This window comes from Chroicocephalus ridibundus, chromosome 18, assembly GCF_963924245.1.
Source record: "Chroicocephalus ridibundus chromosome 18, bChrRid1.1, whole genome shotgun sequence".
NCBI lineage: Eukaryota > Metazoa > Chordata > Aves > Charadriiformes > Laridae > Chroicocephalus > Chroicocephalus ridibundus.
Genome location: NC_086301.1, coordinates 3,235,653 through 3,250,515, shown reverse-complemented (window position 1 = coordinate 3,250,515; position 14,863 = coordinate 3,235,653).

The following is a 14,863-nucleotide window of genomic DNA, read 5'->3' as shown; positions in this document are numbered from 1 at the left end:
TCAGGGAGATGTAATGACTGAATATTCCCAAATCCATTAGCTTCTGCTAAAAGAACAGCTGCACAGGAAATACAGGGAAATAATCAAGAAAAAACTCATCCCAGCATACTCTCACTTTCAGTAGGCATAGGGGACTTTTGCCCTTCGTAACTAACATAATAACTTTGTGTTTTCATTACCCAGAGAAATGATTAATCCCCATTTGAGCCTCTTTAGATGCTCCACCTCCATCACGTTTAACCCAGCAAGTTCCGCTGAAATATGTAGAATTAAAAAAAGGTCTAGGACTTAGACTAATGAAATATATGAACAAGGTCACAAATCTCTGCGTACAAATAAAAATGCAGAGCTCATCTCTCCAACCTAGGACAGCAATTCTAGGCACCCATCTCTGTTACCACAGGATCAAACCCCTCAGTTTGCCGTGAGACTCACCAAGATATTCCATACTGAACCAGGCGTTTAGGAGTTCAAAGCTATATTATAACGGTTTATTTTTATAGCTGTTAGGAACACAGGGCACCGCTTTTTATCATATGCTGATAGAGTTATGACCAGTCAGCTCAGTTATACTAATCATTAGAGGTTTTTTTAAGGGTAATATCTTTTCATTTCATAGATAAGACAGGCTAAGAGTGTGCATGTAGTCACAGTGGCTTGGCTAATGAGCGGTAATTTGTTAAAGGAGCAATTAATTTCAATAAATAGTCCATACTTTCCCTGGCAAAGGGAGGGGTTGAGTCCAGAGTCTTCAGTTCCTAAGACACTCCTGTCACTTACAGTGAGGAAGAATTTCTCTTTTTCTGCCCCTTGCAAGAAACTAAAACACAATGCGGAGGAGTCGCGATGCCAGCCAGGCAGTAGCACAAACCGACGCACATAAACTGGCCAGTTTCTTCTCTGTCAAAATATGATGGCCACACATTGGGGCTCTCTGGGTGACGAAGGCACTGGCCCCTTTTTCCCCCTGCTTCAGACAGTCTGAAGGAAGACAGCAGCCTGCCCTCGGCAGCTCTCCTTTCTGACTCCCAGATAGATTTAAAAGAGCCCAGCCACAGCACGGAGTGAGGCTGCAAAGTTCCTCTCCAAGACAACTGCATATCAAGTAGAAATCGCACAAGCACTCTTGATAAACAGCAGGCAGCCCTGCTCCTGCCAGCTAACAGGATTAATCTAAATGCACACAGACACAGCTGGGCAAAATCAAAACATCGAGCAGAGACTAAATTACACCACTTAATGGCAAAATGTCTTCGAGGCTCCCGCTCCACCCACTGCCTTTCCCCGTGCTGCTGCAGCCACGGTAAGGAGGAGAAGCCGCATCCCTGCCACTCCAGCCCTGTGGCAGGCACCAGGTGGATGACAGGCAGACCTCGGAGGTGGCACCCAACCACCCAATTCTCCTAAGAGCAATGGGCAGGAGAGAGCCTGGATCCTAGCTGCTTAGCTTTTGAAGCGGTAGCAACGGCAAGGTCTCTTACAAACAGAGAGGGCATGGCTCCGTGGTTAACACCACAAAAAACTCGCTTTTCTGGCTCTGCTGCCAGACAGTTAATGCCAGAGTGAGTTACCCACCGCAGCGCTGAGCCTGTGGTTCACCCAAACCACAGGAGGCAGTTTTTAACACCAAAGAGAAAAACCACCACACATTGCAGCAACAGAGTAGAGGTGAAATGAAAATAAGAAGTGTATGTTCAAAAGGCTAGCGTAATTTTTACACGGTCGAAAGTAAAAGACACTGAGGCAATGCCACACAAGAGGGTCTGTGGATTTCCTCCTCCCCCCAGTAAAAATCAAGCGATCTTGAGATTGAAAAAGACGGAGAGTTCTATCATAGTTTATCCATGTTGAGGTCCCTGCCTAGACAGTGGAAGGGAGATAGGAAGTGATACAGCTGCAACCATGACTGTGATTTGAAAATTAAATTTGGGCCCAGGGATTGCCTTCCTGACTCCACACCTCGATTTCAGCCCGTGCACATCTCATTTATCTTGGTTCTCACAAACTCTTTTGTAGAATTAAAGAAAAATCTAGCTGTCATGGCTAATGTCCCAACTTCAGTTTCCCAGGGTTCACAGTGCCGTGGGCCAGGAGATGCAAGAAGTATTACAGCAGGCACCAGCTGGATGTGTCCAAGCCGACAAACTTGTCAATGCTGGAAATGGTTTGGGTTTGCTCTGCCCCATCGCCAGATCTCATTTAGAACCAGTATGCAAGGCTTTGCGTGGGCTGGCTCCATTCATATTGGGCTCACTAGAAACAAGACTAGCCGTCATCTAGGAAGTAATTGCCTGACTCACCTCATGTGAATTTTCCTAGCAAGCAGAAGCTGAATCTCCTGTCCCTGAGAGCACAGAGACCTCAAGATGACCAAAAAAAGGTCATATCAAGCTGTGGCAAGCTGCCCTCCTACTGACTACTAACTCAGAACAGGTTATGAACTCTGCTTGAACTCCAAATGTGAGTGAGCTACTTCCAAGTGTTTCCTAATGACACTTAAAGGGAACATCCTTCATTCTCCAGAGACAATGATAATGTCTGGTATGATAATGCCAGAACCTTTGTGATTTCAAATCAAAGAATTCTAGAAACACTCCTAAATTATTATCAGCCAAAGTTGATCAGGCTAAGCGCAGAGAGAAAAAGCTAACATGGGTAAACTAACACTGGTCAACATGATTATGGCTAGTTTGTGGCTGCGGGATGGAATCTCCTTTTAATTTCATGAATATTAATTGGTGAGAATTATGCCACAGAGAAAACACTGTCATGGGGCAAATCAAGTTTCCAGCTTGTTATCTTTTCTCTTTTTCTTTTCCTTTCACTATAATTTTGCTTGTGGGATGCAGTTCAGCTGCTAAGCATTCTCCTGTCTGGAAACAGGTCCCTGGTGGGCTGAAAAAATAGAGCTGGAGCTCAAGCAATGTAGGAACTCACTTTTGTGCAAGTGGCTGTTTCCTCTTTAAGGATAACAGTAAGTCTGCATTTCATAGCAGAAGGGAAAGATGCTTTCTATTTAAAGCAGATGGGTTAAGAGTTCAGGAAAGGAGGATGAAAAGAGATCATGGGAGGAAAGGTTCTTGGAGATGTAGGGATTTGAGAGTGGAGATAGGCTGGCACTTGGCAGACAAGAAATTACACAGGGCAATTTGTACTAAGAACTATTCTGACCCGTCTTAAATCAGTTCTTTAGAGTCTCCCCTGAGGTACCACAGTAATTTCCTTCAGCTTTTACTCAAAGGCCAGACTTTCCTCTAGGCAACTTCTTTTTCCGAGGTTGTTTAGGTGATCTTAAATGGCAATTGCATTACCAGTAAGACCAGTTTCCTTTATTCCTGCCAATCAGCACATGTTACAAATTCTGTTACCTGCCATAGAGCACAAGTTCCTGCCTGGGGCAGTTGTTTCAGTAGCTTTTAAAGCCCCAAGTCCTATGTACCATGTAAACTTGATGCAATGGCCAGCTCCCCAGCAGGGCTGAGGGTACCACACCTCATAGCAGCCACCTGCAGCAATTCCAAGAGCAGGCTGCTTGGCCTCAGCTCAGGGCTGCAGAGCAGGATGCTCTTTGTCCGGGGTCAACCTCAGCACATCATTAAGGAGCCACCGTTCAAAAAGTGCCTAAGTACCTTTGTGGGTCTAGCCTGTAAGTCTTTCCAGGTGCCCCATCTCCAGTACAAGATGCTGTGCATTTCTATGGCATTCTGAGGATGTCCATGTATCTAGACGTACAGTACTACCACCCAAAGTCCTTAGGGATACAGAATGGACATATACCCCTCTTGTCTATTATTCCTTGATCCATTTTTTTTTAAGCAGCATTCATTAAACTATTCTTGACAGGCATTTTTAGTTCTAACTGGAAAAAAAAAAAGTGGCTCATTGCTTGGTTTCTGGAGCAGGGGGTGGGGAGCACTCTTGTTGGATCTATTTGTATTGTATATCTTTCAGACATTAACTAGTCACACCATGTTTATGTCCAGGTGCATGGTGTTCAGAGATATCAGACTGCTGATCATCTTTGAGACTTTTTTTCTTCTTTACCTCATATTCCTCTTAATTGAGTGATGCTTACCTGCCCTCCCCCTTTTCAGCATATTTGAAAAACAAAACCAGACATCTACTGTTTGCTTTGCATGTAATTTTTTTTTTCTTTCCTAAGAGACCACAGAGATAAACCTCACAGTCCCAGCAGCAAATCAAGAAATCCTGCAGTACAAATACCTAAAAATATTTTTTACAATAGTTGTCTTGGTATTTACATATTTGCTCCCAGTCTCCCTATCTAATTAGACTCGGAATCCTATATTCACTTATGCTGGCGGATAGCTTCATTCTTTTCATGTTTTGGGTCTGTGAATATCTGGAGGCTACAGTATAATCCCATTTATGCCTTTGGTGGAGGATGAGGCAAAAACAAAGAGAACTGAATACTCAAGTGAGGAGAAGCCTGTTTGCAAAGGCTGAGGATGGCCAAGGCAATGCTAATGCAATTGATACTATGGAGCCTCTGTGCAGGGCTCAACTGTGGGGCAAAGACCGACCACCTCATTGAATTCATAGATCTGTTTGAAGATCTTTAACATGAGCCAGGAATTGGGCAACTACAAATGCAATCCAAAGAGAGTTACTGGTCATCAAAAGAAAAAAAAAAAGTACCATCAGCAAATTCTGCAGATGCAAGTGGAAACATTGAGAACAAACAACAAGGACAACAGAGGCAGGAGGAGCTTCCAGCAGGTTGTACAGGGACCTGGATTATTCATGCATTGAGAACTTCAGTGAGCAGCTGTCTCTGCGGGTGGGACAAAGCCAAGGGGAAGAGGATCAGTTCATACATGAGCTGTCTCCTATGTTTGTGCAACATGAAGCGAGCAACCTTGAAGCAAAACTGGAGCAAATGTGGCTGTTGCTTCACAGCTCGGATGAATGATGGGCTCGCAGAGAAGCCAAGACATGCTCGGGAGGAGCAGTCTTTGAGACGCAGCCGCAGAGACACCAGTTCAGTAACCGATGCAAGGCATTTGGCATGACAGCTTCTCAGCTGGATTTGTGAGCTGGGTGTTGGCCAATCGCTACAGCTTCAAGCGTGTTAGCAGGGACGTGGTCATAAATCACTAAGTTCCCAGCCCAGCAGCAGGTTGAGTTGCAAGGACCACACCAACAGACACCAACTGAGCACTGGGGGATTTTCCCCAAAGCATGATACAAGCATAATGAGTAAGAGGAAAATGCCTGAACAAGCCCTTAGAATAAACCTGAGTTTTCTTCTCCATAAAGTAGAGCGGCTTGATCTACCTTCCTGGCAGCTGAATATCTGTCCCCAGTATTAGGGTCAGGCTTAAATTGCCGTTGCCCCTTCTCAGATTCAAAAGTAAAAACTTATTCTTTCAAGTTAGACGACTTGGAAGGGCAAAGGGGAAGGGGAGGGTAAGAGGCCAGGGAAGACGCTGTGAGAAGACAGCACAGAAATGATACTATCCGAAAAGATGTGAATTGGGAAAATTTTATTCTAACTCATTGCCTCTGTTTCCCTGCCATGTGGAAGGATGATAACATCTACATCTGAGGGATAGAAGCAAACTTGCTTCAACAGCGTGTGCAAAATCCATTTGCCATTCTTGCATGAAAGGGGCTATTGAGATGCATGGTATTAACTGAGCCTTTATCTGATACCCTGCCAACTTGTTTGAAAGTCCCTTTTTACCCACAGCAGGCTCAACAGCCACTAGTGTGGCTGAGATAGGGCTGTGCTGTCCCACCCTGGCATTTTGTCTGGAACACAAATAAACTTAGAAGCTTAGGATTTCTCTCCCATTGGTTAATGCATTATTCAGAAGAGCAGCCAAGAAAGAGCCCTGATTTGCCATGGACTGGCCGGAGGGGAGCTAAGGGCTAAAGACGTTAGCTAGAAGTTAAAGAAATTCTTGCTCCCTAGTCTTGACCTATTTGTTTTCTAAAATGCAGAATCCAAATCACTTTAAGTAAGAGATGCTCCAGGGTTATGCATTGGCTCAAGGGGCAGACAGGAGACTACAAAGCGTTTCCACCTTTAAGTTAGCAGCAAACCCACCCTGCTTTGTTAGCAGGAGGTGTCACAGGGGGCTGACAACCTTGTAATCGCCAATGGCATGTGAGTTTTAGGCTGCACAGTACCAAACCTGTAATTTGGTGATCTCTGCAAAAAGATTATGGAGGCTTGGTCAGAAAACACTAAGCAGCGGGGGAATGGTTGTTGGCAGAGAAATCCTCTCTGTTGCTGTTTGTGCTACCAACTTAAAGCTGACTTTCTCCCCAACGAGTCTGTCTGTTAATGCTATCTCTGACCAGAAGGGATGGGGTGGAGAGACTCTTGCTCAATGCATTTACGGCATCTTCTCTGTGATTGGAATTATATGCCCAATTATATACCTTGCCAGTCTACTTAAATTGAGATCTTGCTGACCCTAAACAAGGAAAGGAGTTTCATAGCATAAGAACCTTTGTATACTTTGGGACTACAGGGGTCTTCAAGGAACGCAAAGCTCTTCTGACAATAAAGCTATGAAATACTAACCTGCCTCCATGCTCCTCTCACACTGAGGGGAATTGTAAAGGAGGCAGCATTAATTATTGATCCCAAATAGAATTAATAAAGAAAGAGCATTTACTACAGCAGATAAAATGTTCCATGCAAGATCTCTATCCCCAGGTCAGTAGCAGAAACGAGACAATAGCGTGCAGCCCCCTTCATGCCAAACAAGATGTGAAACCTTGTTTCTCACAAGGCAGAAAGACTACGGAGCTGCTTAGGATACAGAGTAAGTTTCCATCACGCAATCAAACTCGAGCCGTGCCACTACCTGGTGCAAGCGCTGGGCCCTCAGCACTTGCTAGTGCAGCTACACAGCTGCCCACCCCTACAGCCCTGGGGAAGTGATCTGCTGCCCTAACCCTTGCAAGCCAGCGGCAGATTTGCCAACAGACTTTGCACCAGCAGAACTGGCCCGATTCTCTCTACAAATAAATAATCCCTCTGCGCAGAAGGCAGATGTAGGTAGGGCGGGGTTGAATAAGGCAGCTGAACCTGAAAGCCTGCGCAGGCTTGTTAGTGGTGGGACAAGAATAACAACGTCCCATCGGAGGAGATGGAGTGGTACCCGGCCTTTGGTGGTGTGCTTTACTGAGCTTTCAGGAGAAGCTGTCTTTACCCTTGCCACAGAATTTCAACAGCAAACCTTTCTGGGTATTACTGCGTTTCAAGGCTGTACTGTGTTCAGGCACAGTATTTCTCATTTTTGAGGTTAAGAAGATTTCTCCTTTCGCTTGGATAGAGAGCTGCTTCTCAAGGCAAAGCCTCTCTGGAGACCACAGCCTCTGCTCACTATGGACATCTCTGACGATAATACAATTTTTTCCCCATCCTTTTGGTGTGCACACACTAGCACCTTCATAAATATTGGCAGTGCACATAAATCTACATAAATTAGCACCCTCCCCAACACCTAGTAAAGGTCTAATCAGCAGAAAAGAACAGATTAAAGATAAAGGACTAGATCATTGGATTGCATCAAGTCTGTGCAATTCTTTAAGTTCTTTTGAAGTTACCCTGGTTTACACCACCTGATGGCGTAATGCAAAGATTCTCCCATTGCTTGAGTCAGGATATTTTATGACCTAGTTCTATTTATTTGTACCTGCAAACTAAACTAACCTGCATTATAAATTATAGCAAAGGGAGGGGATATTTTTCTCCTTCCAGAAAGCTTTACATTCATCAAGGTTAATTGTAATCGGCCATTAGCTCCCATAAATAATCAGATATATTGCCGAGACACAGCATAAATCCACCCAAATTATGCTAATGAGTAGGATTTTGAAAAAGTTTAATCAAAGTTTTGATATGGAATCGCAATCAGCAGAAAACTGCCAGTTCTTAAAGCTCGCCTGTCTGCAGTCATCACAAAATCCCTAAAACCAGGAAATAGTGGAAGCTTCAAGGGTTGGGTGCTGGAAATCAAATCAGCAAGGCTCTAGTCTCCTCTACGTATCTTCAGGTCTATATTTATATTACCATCAACAGCATGACAGCAGTATCACGTCTCGCTGCTGCCTAAACAGGACTCTAGGAATGAGGGGATTTAAGTACGGGATAACAAGGTTTTAGGCATCTATTCTAGACATGGTTTTATACTGTTCTCCTCCTAACAGCCTTCCTACCGCACAGTAAAGGACAGCGTAGTCACCTTGTTTGGGCTTTCCCCCTTAGCCTGTAGCTCCAAACACCAGCTCAGTTTCAATCCATCACTCCTGCTAAGAGCTCTGTTTTTTGAGTCAGTTCCCGTTCTCTCTCATAAAGTTTTTAAATGAAGATGGGTGCCCCACAGAACCAGGGAGGTCTCTTCCCCTGTACATATCAAGGGGCAGAAACGGGGTATTTGTGGACTCTCCCAGGAGATGAAGGCCCACACTCCCCCCCAGGCCTTGCTGTCTGGGTGATAAAACAAAAACTACCAGTGCATCCTCCTGCTGCCAGTGTTGCTACAGCTGTAGGAGCGGGGAATTGCCCATGTAGACAACACTCACAAACAATTGCTGTGAAATAGATGATGGGACAGTAATTTCATGTCTTATGTTGTCAGGCAGTCACAGCAAACTCAACTAGAACTTGAGACCAAAAGGAAGAACGAAAAAAAGAAAAAAGAGGGGAATGTGTGTATACATATATATATATATGTCTCTGTGTGTCTGGGACAAAAATGAGGATTGAAGTGTCCCCGTGCCCCAGCAATAGGAAATGTCTGCTTTTGATGAAAAATGGGGGATTCAGAATGTGCTGAGAAAAACCAGGAGCACGACCGGGAAGGAATCCAGCTGACAAATTACATTGAGAAAAGATCCTTCCAGGCGCGGGAGGCAACGAGTTGCAGTTCTGATTGAATAGACTTGTTAATAAAAATACATTGAACAAAAAATGAAATAGAGAGCAAATCCTTTCAAATAAGATTTCAGTCCTGACTTAAATCCGTGGCTTTATTTATGAGTTCCTCTGTCCTTGCTCGCTCAGCAGGACAGCAGAAGAAAAGAAGAGAGAGGTGAAAACAGACTGAAGCATGTCATGTCCCTCCCTAGGTCTGACGCACAGCGATATAGCTGGGGGACAGAGGTGGGGGGAGTAAAGCCACAGCAGTTTAAAATATCTTTCCCCTTCAGCTGCTTTAAAGTTACAGCTTGTTTTCCTGAAACTGGAGAGAGCCATAAGGCAGCAAATCTTGGTCAGCGCACTATATGCCTAGCTCTGTCCCACAGCAGGCCAATGTTGCACCTTTACAGCGTCAACATTGGCCTCAGCCCTTTGTTTCTCCTGCTTTGGTGTTTTCCCCTGCATCGGCACCATAGAGGTCCGTGGCAGGTCCCCACTGTCGGATAGAATGGCTAGAGAGCTCTGTTAGCCAGGAACCCACTTGTGGTGGGGCAGCAAGAGATCTACCCGTGCTGACTCTGAGGGACTCCTCCTACGAAGCACCAGGACTAAGTATTTTACAAGCCTCGAGCTCTGCGCTTTTTGCATTTCTCAGGTTGGTTTTTTCAGTTGCTGGAGTCATACCGAGCTTTTCAGCAGTATAATGAACAGGCCAACACTGAGCCTCATTAGCACCCATTTCAGGTGCATGATTTAATTGTCAGCTTTGGAAAACACCTTTAGTGTCATGTGGGGAGCATTGGAATTGGGCTGTGAGATGCGGCAAGGGAAGTGCAGAGACACTGCAAGGAGGCATGAGAAAGACTGTAGATCATCCAAGGCTGAAACTGCTTTAAGGCACACACCTCTGCTACCTGCTGCTCTGAACACAGCGCGCTCACAGGCAACGAGTCCCAGGAATTTACCAGGCTTGGGCCCAAGGTCTCTCTGGGCTTCTCCCTGCTCACTCTCTTTCGTCTAATGCCCTCTCCAGTCTGACCCACATGGAGTTTTGGCAACTCCAGTGAGCACAGCCCACGGGATGAGGAGAGCAACAGAAATCCAAGTGCATTTCCAAATGACTCCCCTACCCCCCTGCTCACAAAGCCTTACAGTCTGTGAGGCGTTTTTCTGCCTCTTACACGCTGACAAACTCCCGCTCTCCAGGGCCCATTTGCCATCTGAGACCCATTTGCACATTGCTTCCCGAAGGAGTTTAATGGAGCAGAGACAATGTGCACAGGAGCAGGCTCGGGGGGGAGCCACGCGGAAGGTTTCAGAGCGCTCTCCTTGCATGCCTGGGGGAAAGCTTTTGCTTCCTACAATCATAGAATTGTCTAGGTTGGAAGGGACAACCCTTCAACCGCTGGGCCTGCGGAGAGCAATACAGCTAGGGTGGTCCTGTGCCAGCTCCCAGCCCTCCCATCTCACTGAAACCCCTTAGAAAACGTCCAGTTGTCCAGCCCAAACCGGCGCTGTTTCTCTTGTCAGACCACCGAGACTCACATTGTTCAAAAACTGCCTGGCCTGTCTCTCCGTGCTGCGCATTGCTGCTTGGACTGCTTTTTGCTACCTTCTTTGGCGCAGAAACACGGTGAGCACCACTGGAGGGCCCACAAGTTGTTTGAAGGAGTGTATCCTGTATTTGCCACCCCCTGGAGTTAAAATATAATGAGATCTATAAATAATAAATAAATCAGCAATTCTTTTTCATGTCTTTAGAAAGGCTATTCTCTAAGGCTACATAGCTTTTAGAATTTTTAATGGAAGTGCAAGGGGGGGAGCTAGAGAGTTTTTCTTCTTGATTTTAAAGATAAACACATGATTCGTGGAGGTGAAACTTTAAGAAAAGAAAAATCAAGAAAATGAAATCCGATTAAATCATCTCTTTCAGCCCAGCGCAGAGGAAAGACAGGAGAAAAATGGACTCAGTTTTGCTTGGAACATCCTAAGAGAAATATTTACTCCCACCAGACAAACAGATCAAGTTCTTCTAGTGCATCTATACGTAGCAATTTGAACAATTCCTTTATGTGCAATAAGGTGTTTGAAAATATGAGCCCAGTGTCTGAGAAATCCACAAAGATGGAAACTAAATGCAGAAGAGGAAACTGATAGGTACTTATTAGCACGGGTCTTGTGAGTTGGTCTGTGCTGGGGAAACAGGACAGACTGCCCTCGGGGTCATTCAGTTCAGCCGGCAAAGGGTATTAATAATACAATAATACAATCCCCCCATATCTGAAAGATGAACGTACTGGGTCAATTCAAGTAAAGTATCACTGATGAAACTAGCACATCTGAGTTGAGGAAGAGCAAAAGAAAAGCCGGTATCACAGCCCTAGGTTCTGTCTCAGCAAAGCCTGCTCTGCCTGCTTCCTTCCTAATGAGGCGTTTTACAATGCTGATGAGAAAATTCCCTGGTGGAATAGAAGCACCAGGGTGGGGACTAGGGATACGCTGAAATTTATATACAGTAAGATGAAGGCAGGCACACAGAAAGGGGCGCAAAGGTGGAGAAATCGAAGGGAACGAATGTGATTTGCTCTACTGCACAGACCTCGACGTTTGCAGTGTCTCTTTACTTCCATCAACCCCTTGCTCCCCACTAGAGAACAAGCCAAACCAATACACAGACCTGTGGTTTGTATTTACGATAACCTTCTAGTCAGTTACCCCTAGTCCAGAAGAGCTTTTTTGCTTTTGTTTGCCCAAGCATCAGAACAACACTGCTAATCCTACAGAATAACATTAATGGAATCAATATGATTATGCCCATGAAAGAACATCAGCCACTGTAAAACAGCACAGCCAAAGGGATCCAGTAACAGAACACAAACAAGCACAGGAGCTTATTTTTGGATTTGTTTTGTTCTTCTGTCATTTTCTATCCATTTTCCCCCTGCACTATATAAAAGAGAATAGAGTAGAATTCTTGGGCACTGCCAAAGAAAGCCAGCCTTTTGTTAAGGACAAATAGTAGAGAGCAACTCCAGCTTAAGTATCTGCTCTTCAGGCAGTTTGAAAAACATACCCAAAGCTACGTCTTTCCTGTTGAACTCCGGGTAAGTGCTGCCCAAGCTGCCTGTCAGTCAATGCCTGGCTAATTACCTGTACAGTACGGCTCTGACCGGGGAGATTAACAAACCCACCCACTGCTGCTCAGCTGGATGGCGCGGGCAGAGCAGAATCCGAGTGTTGCTGTCCCAGGACAGCCTTTCTACATGGACTGGGAGTGATTAGCACAGACCGGAGGCCTCGCTTATAGATGGCAAGCCCTAGCATTTCTTCACGCTTGAAAAGGCTTGAAACAAACAGGGAACAAGCAGAGTACCTGAGATCTTGAAAACACTTCCCCACACAACTCTAATTAAGTGATTTTCTAGTGCTCCCACAGCCATACCTGGATGAGAACTTGAGTGCTGTACTCATATTCTGAGACTATGTTTGCGGAATGAGTCATTTCCTGCCAATTTGGGAAAACCTGGGGTTTGCTTCTGAAGGCATGGAGTTTTCTTTCTTGAGTACTGCAGAACGCAGGAGCTGGCAGGGGGAATTTGTCTCAAATAGAGCTGTGTCTGCGCTTCGGGTTGCTAGGCAGGTTCTAACAGCGTGATCATCGCTCTGATGGCAGACGTCAGCCGCCCTGCTCAGAAAACTTCTGTTAAACTTCCCCTTTTGGGGGTCAGCGTCTCCTAGTCTGCAAACCGGTCCCTTCAGTCTCTGTCTTCATTTTTTTTAAATCTCCCATTACTGTTTCTTCTAAAAGCTCCAAGATGGTCCCCAGAGGCCATACAAGAAAATAGAAATTGAATTAAGATTAAAATGCTGATCTAGAGCTGCTAATGCCCCTCAGGAGTTACACAAACATCCACTTGGAACGAGTCCCATCTGGATAACAGCAAGAAGTGTTCAAGAACAAACCTTGAAGGTTAGCTAGCATATTAGCTTTCTCTAGATCTTATATTTTCTTATATTTATCTTATACATAAATAAATAAATCTTATATTTATCTTTTATATCAAAGAGATCTTATATAGATCTCTCTGACTTTCACCCCTTTTTCCTGGCGTTAAGGAATGGCCTTGAGACCACATGCTCTGACCGTGGTCACAGGGCTTTAGCCAGGTGAAAGCTGCCCCTGCTCTGGGGGCCGTATGAACCACAGATGGACCGAGAAAGCCTGGATGCTCTTCCAGGACATGACAGTGTCTCCCATGCACGACTGGCCAAGCCCTCTCGCCTCCCTGAATGTAACTGTTCTCAGAGGACGAAGGGTTATAGCATAACTAGGAAATCAATGCCATTTAAGAAGGGCTGGACTCAAATTGCTGAGAAACAGGAAGAGCTGGCCAGGTGAACAGGAGAATTTGGCTTGCACCTTAATTAGCATTACAAACTTAAAGGGCAAGGTTCAGCTCTGCCAATGGAGATGCCTCTGGCACAGAGGTGTGTGTGCTAATCACCCAGCAACCTCACCCGGCTACTTTTTAAAACAGCAGAGAGAAAGGGGCACTTCTTATGTGTGGTTCATCTCTTCCAGAAGTCAAGTCCTTGCCTGACTCACCAGAGTTTTGCTTTGGACAAGGCATGGTGCTATGCTCCCTGTCTCTGTTGTGCCTCAGCCCTTCTCTCCTATCTGCAGGCAATTCACTCTGCTTCCCCAGTTCATCACATTCTCTTTTAATACCTTTGTTTTTGTCACAGATTTTTATGTGTGTGTGCATGCGTTAAATCTGGGCAGGAATGTATTTGAACATTTAGCCAGATTAGCCTGGGTTTTATTTATTCTTGCCGGGACGTGCACTCCAGCCCCTGGCTGACATATTATTAATTGTTTCTGTTTCATTATCCTTACTTACAAGGAAGGGGCGTGTGTGAAATGAAGAAAGCCTTATATGCTTTGCAAACATCTTTTATCTCCCCTTTGATTCCTCACCAGCCTGTTCCAGCATCAATACCCGCTTTGAGCTGGTGACCCTGATGCTTCTTGCCCCCTCCCCATTATCTGTTCATCCCTCTCCAGGCCCATACTGATTTCCTGCTCTGTCCTCCTCCACCCCAGACCCTTCCAAATTTCTCTTTCTCTCCCCGGCCTGCCAAGGTCACCCTTCTCAGTGTCCACACTCACATCCTCCTGTCTCCTACAGCAAAACCTCCCAGTCCCAGGGATCAGCCCCCCACTCTGCAGTCATGGGGGTGAGGTCTCCATCAGGACAGCACACCTGCAGTGGCAGCACAGCCCTTCTCCAACAGGTTACTAAATTCCTGCTAATCCCAAGTCCACAAATAAGAAGTACCACTACGGCTCTGATAGCAGGGCCAGGGAGGAAGACTCTGAGAGTGCCCTTCATCAGGGAGGGACACAGACTGCGCCTTGGCTCCCACCCTCTCCCTGGCAGGCCACAACCAGCTGCCTCCAAACTCTTGGTCTGTACCTGAATGCTCATGTTTATGGGGTCAGGGTGGCTGCTGGGGTGAATGTGGGATGCAGCAGAGCTGCCCACAGCAGTGGCCTGCTTGTAACTTGCTTCTTTTTGGAGTAATAAAAGAAGGAGGTACCAGGTGCCTCTTGCTGCCTTTCTGTGCTGGCAAGGTTATTTATATACAAATTTCTTGTCTGTGTTGGCTGCTTATAAACACGATAACAAAACCTTCCACGGAGATGGGATGTGGGAGAGGTGTGCAAGGGCCTTTTGATCCAGCCAGGAGAGTTAATACAGTATTATTCACAACCAATTAGACATTTTCAGACAGGAAGGGATAGCTATATATTGAGACACAGTTCGTTAAACTGAGATTGTGGCTGGGAGCTGGGGAAGGCAGAGGAGAAAATCCCCTAGAAACATATTCGGCTACAATTAAACTGTATTGAAACACCAGCTCTGGCTCACCTCAAGGTCAGCGGTAACACTTTCCTGT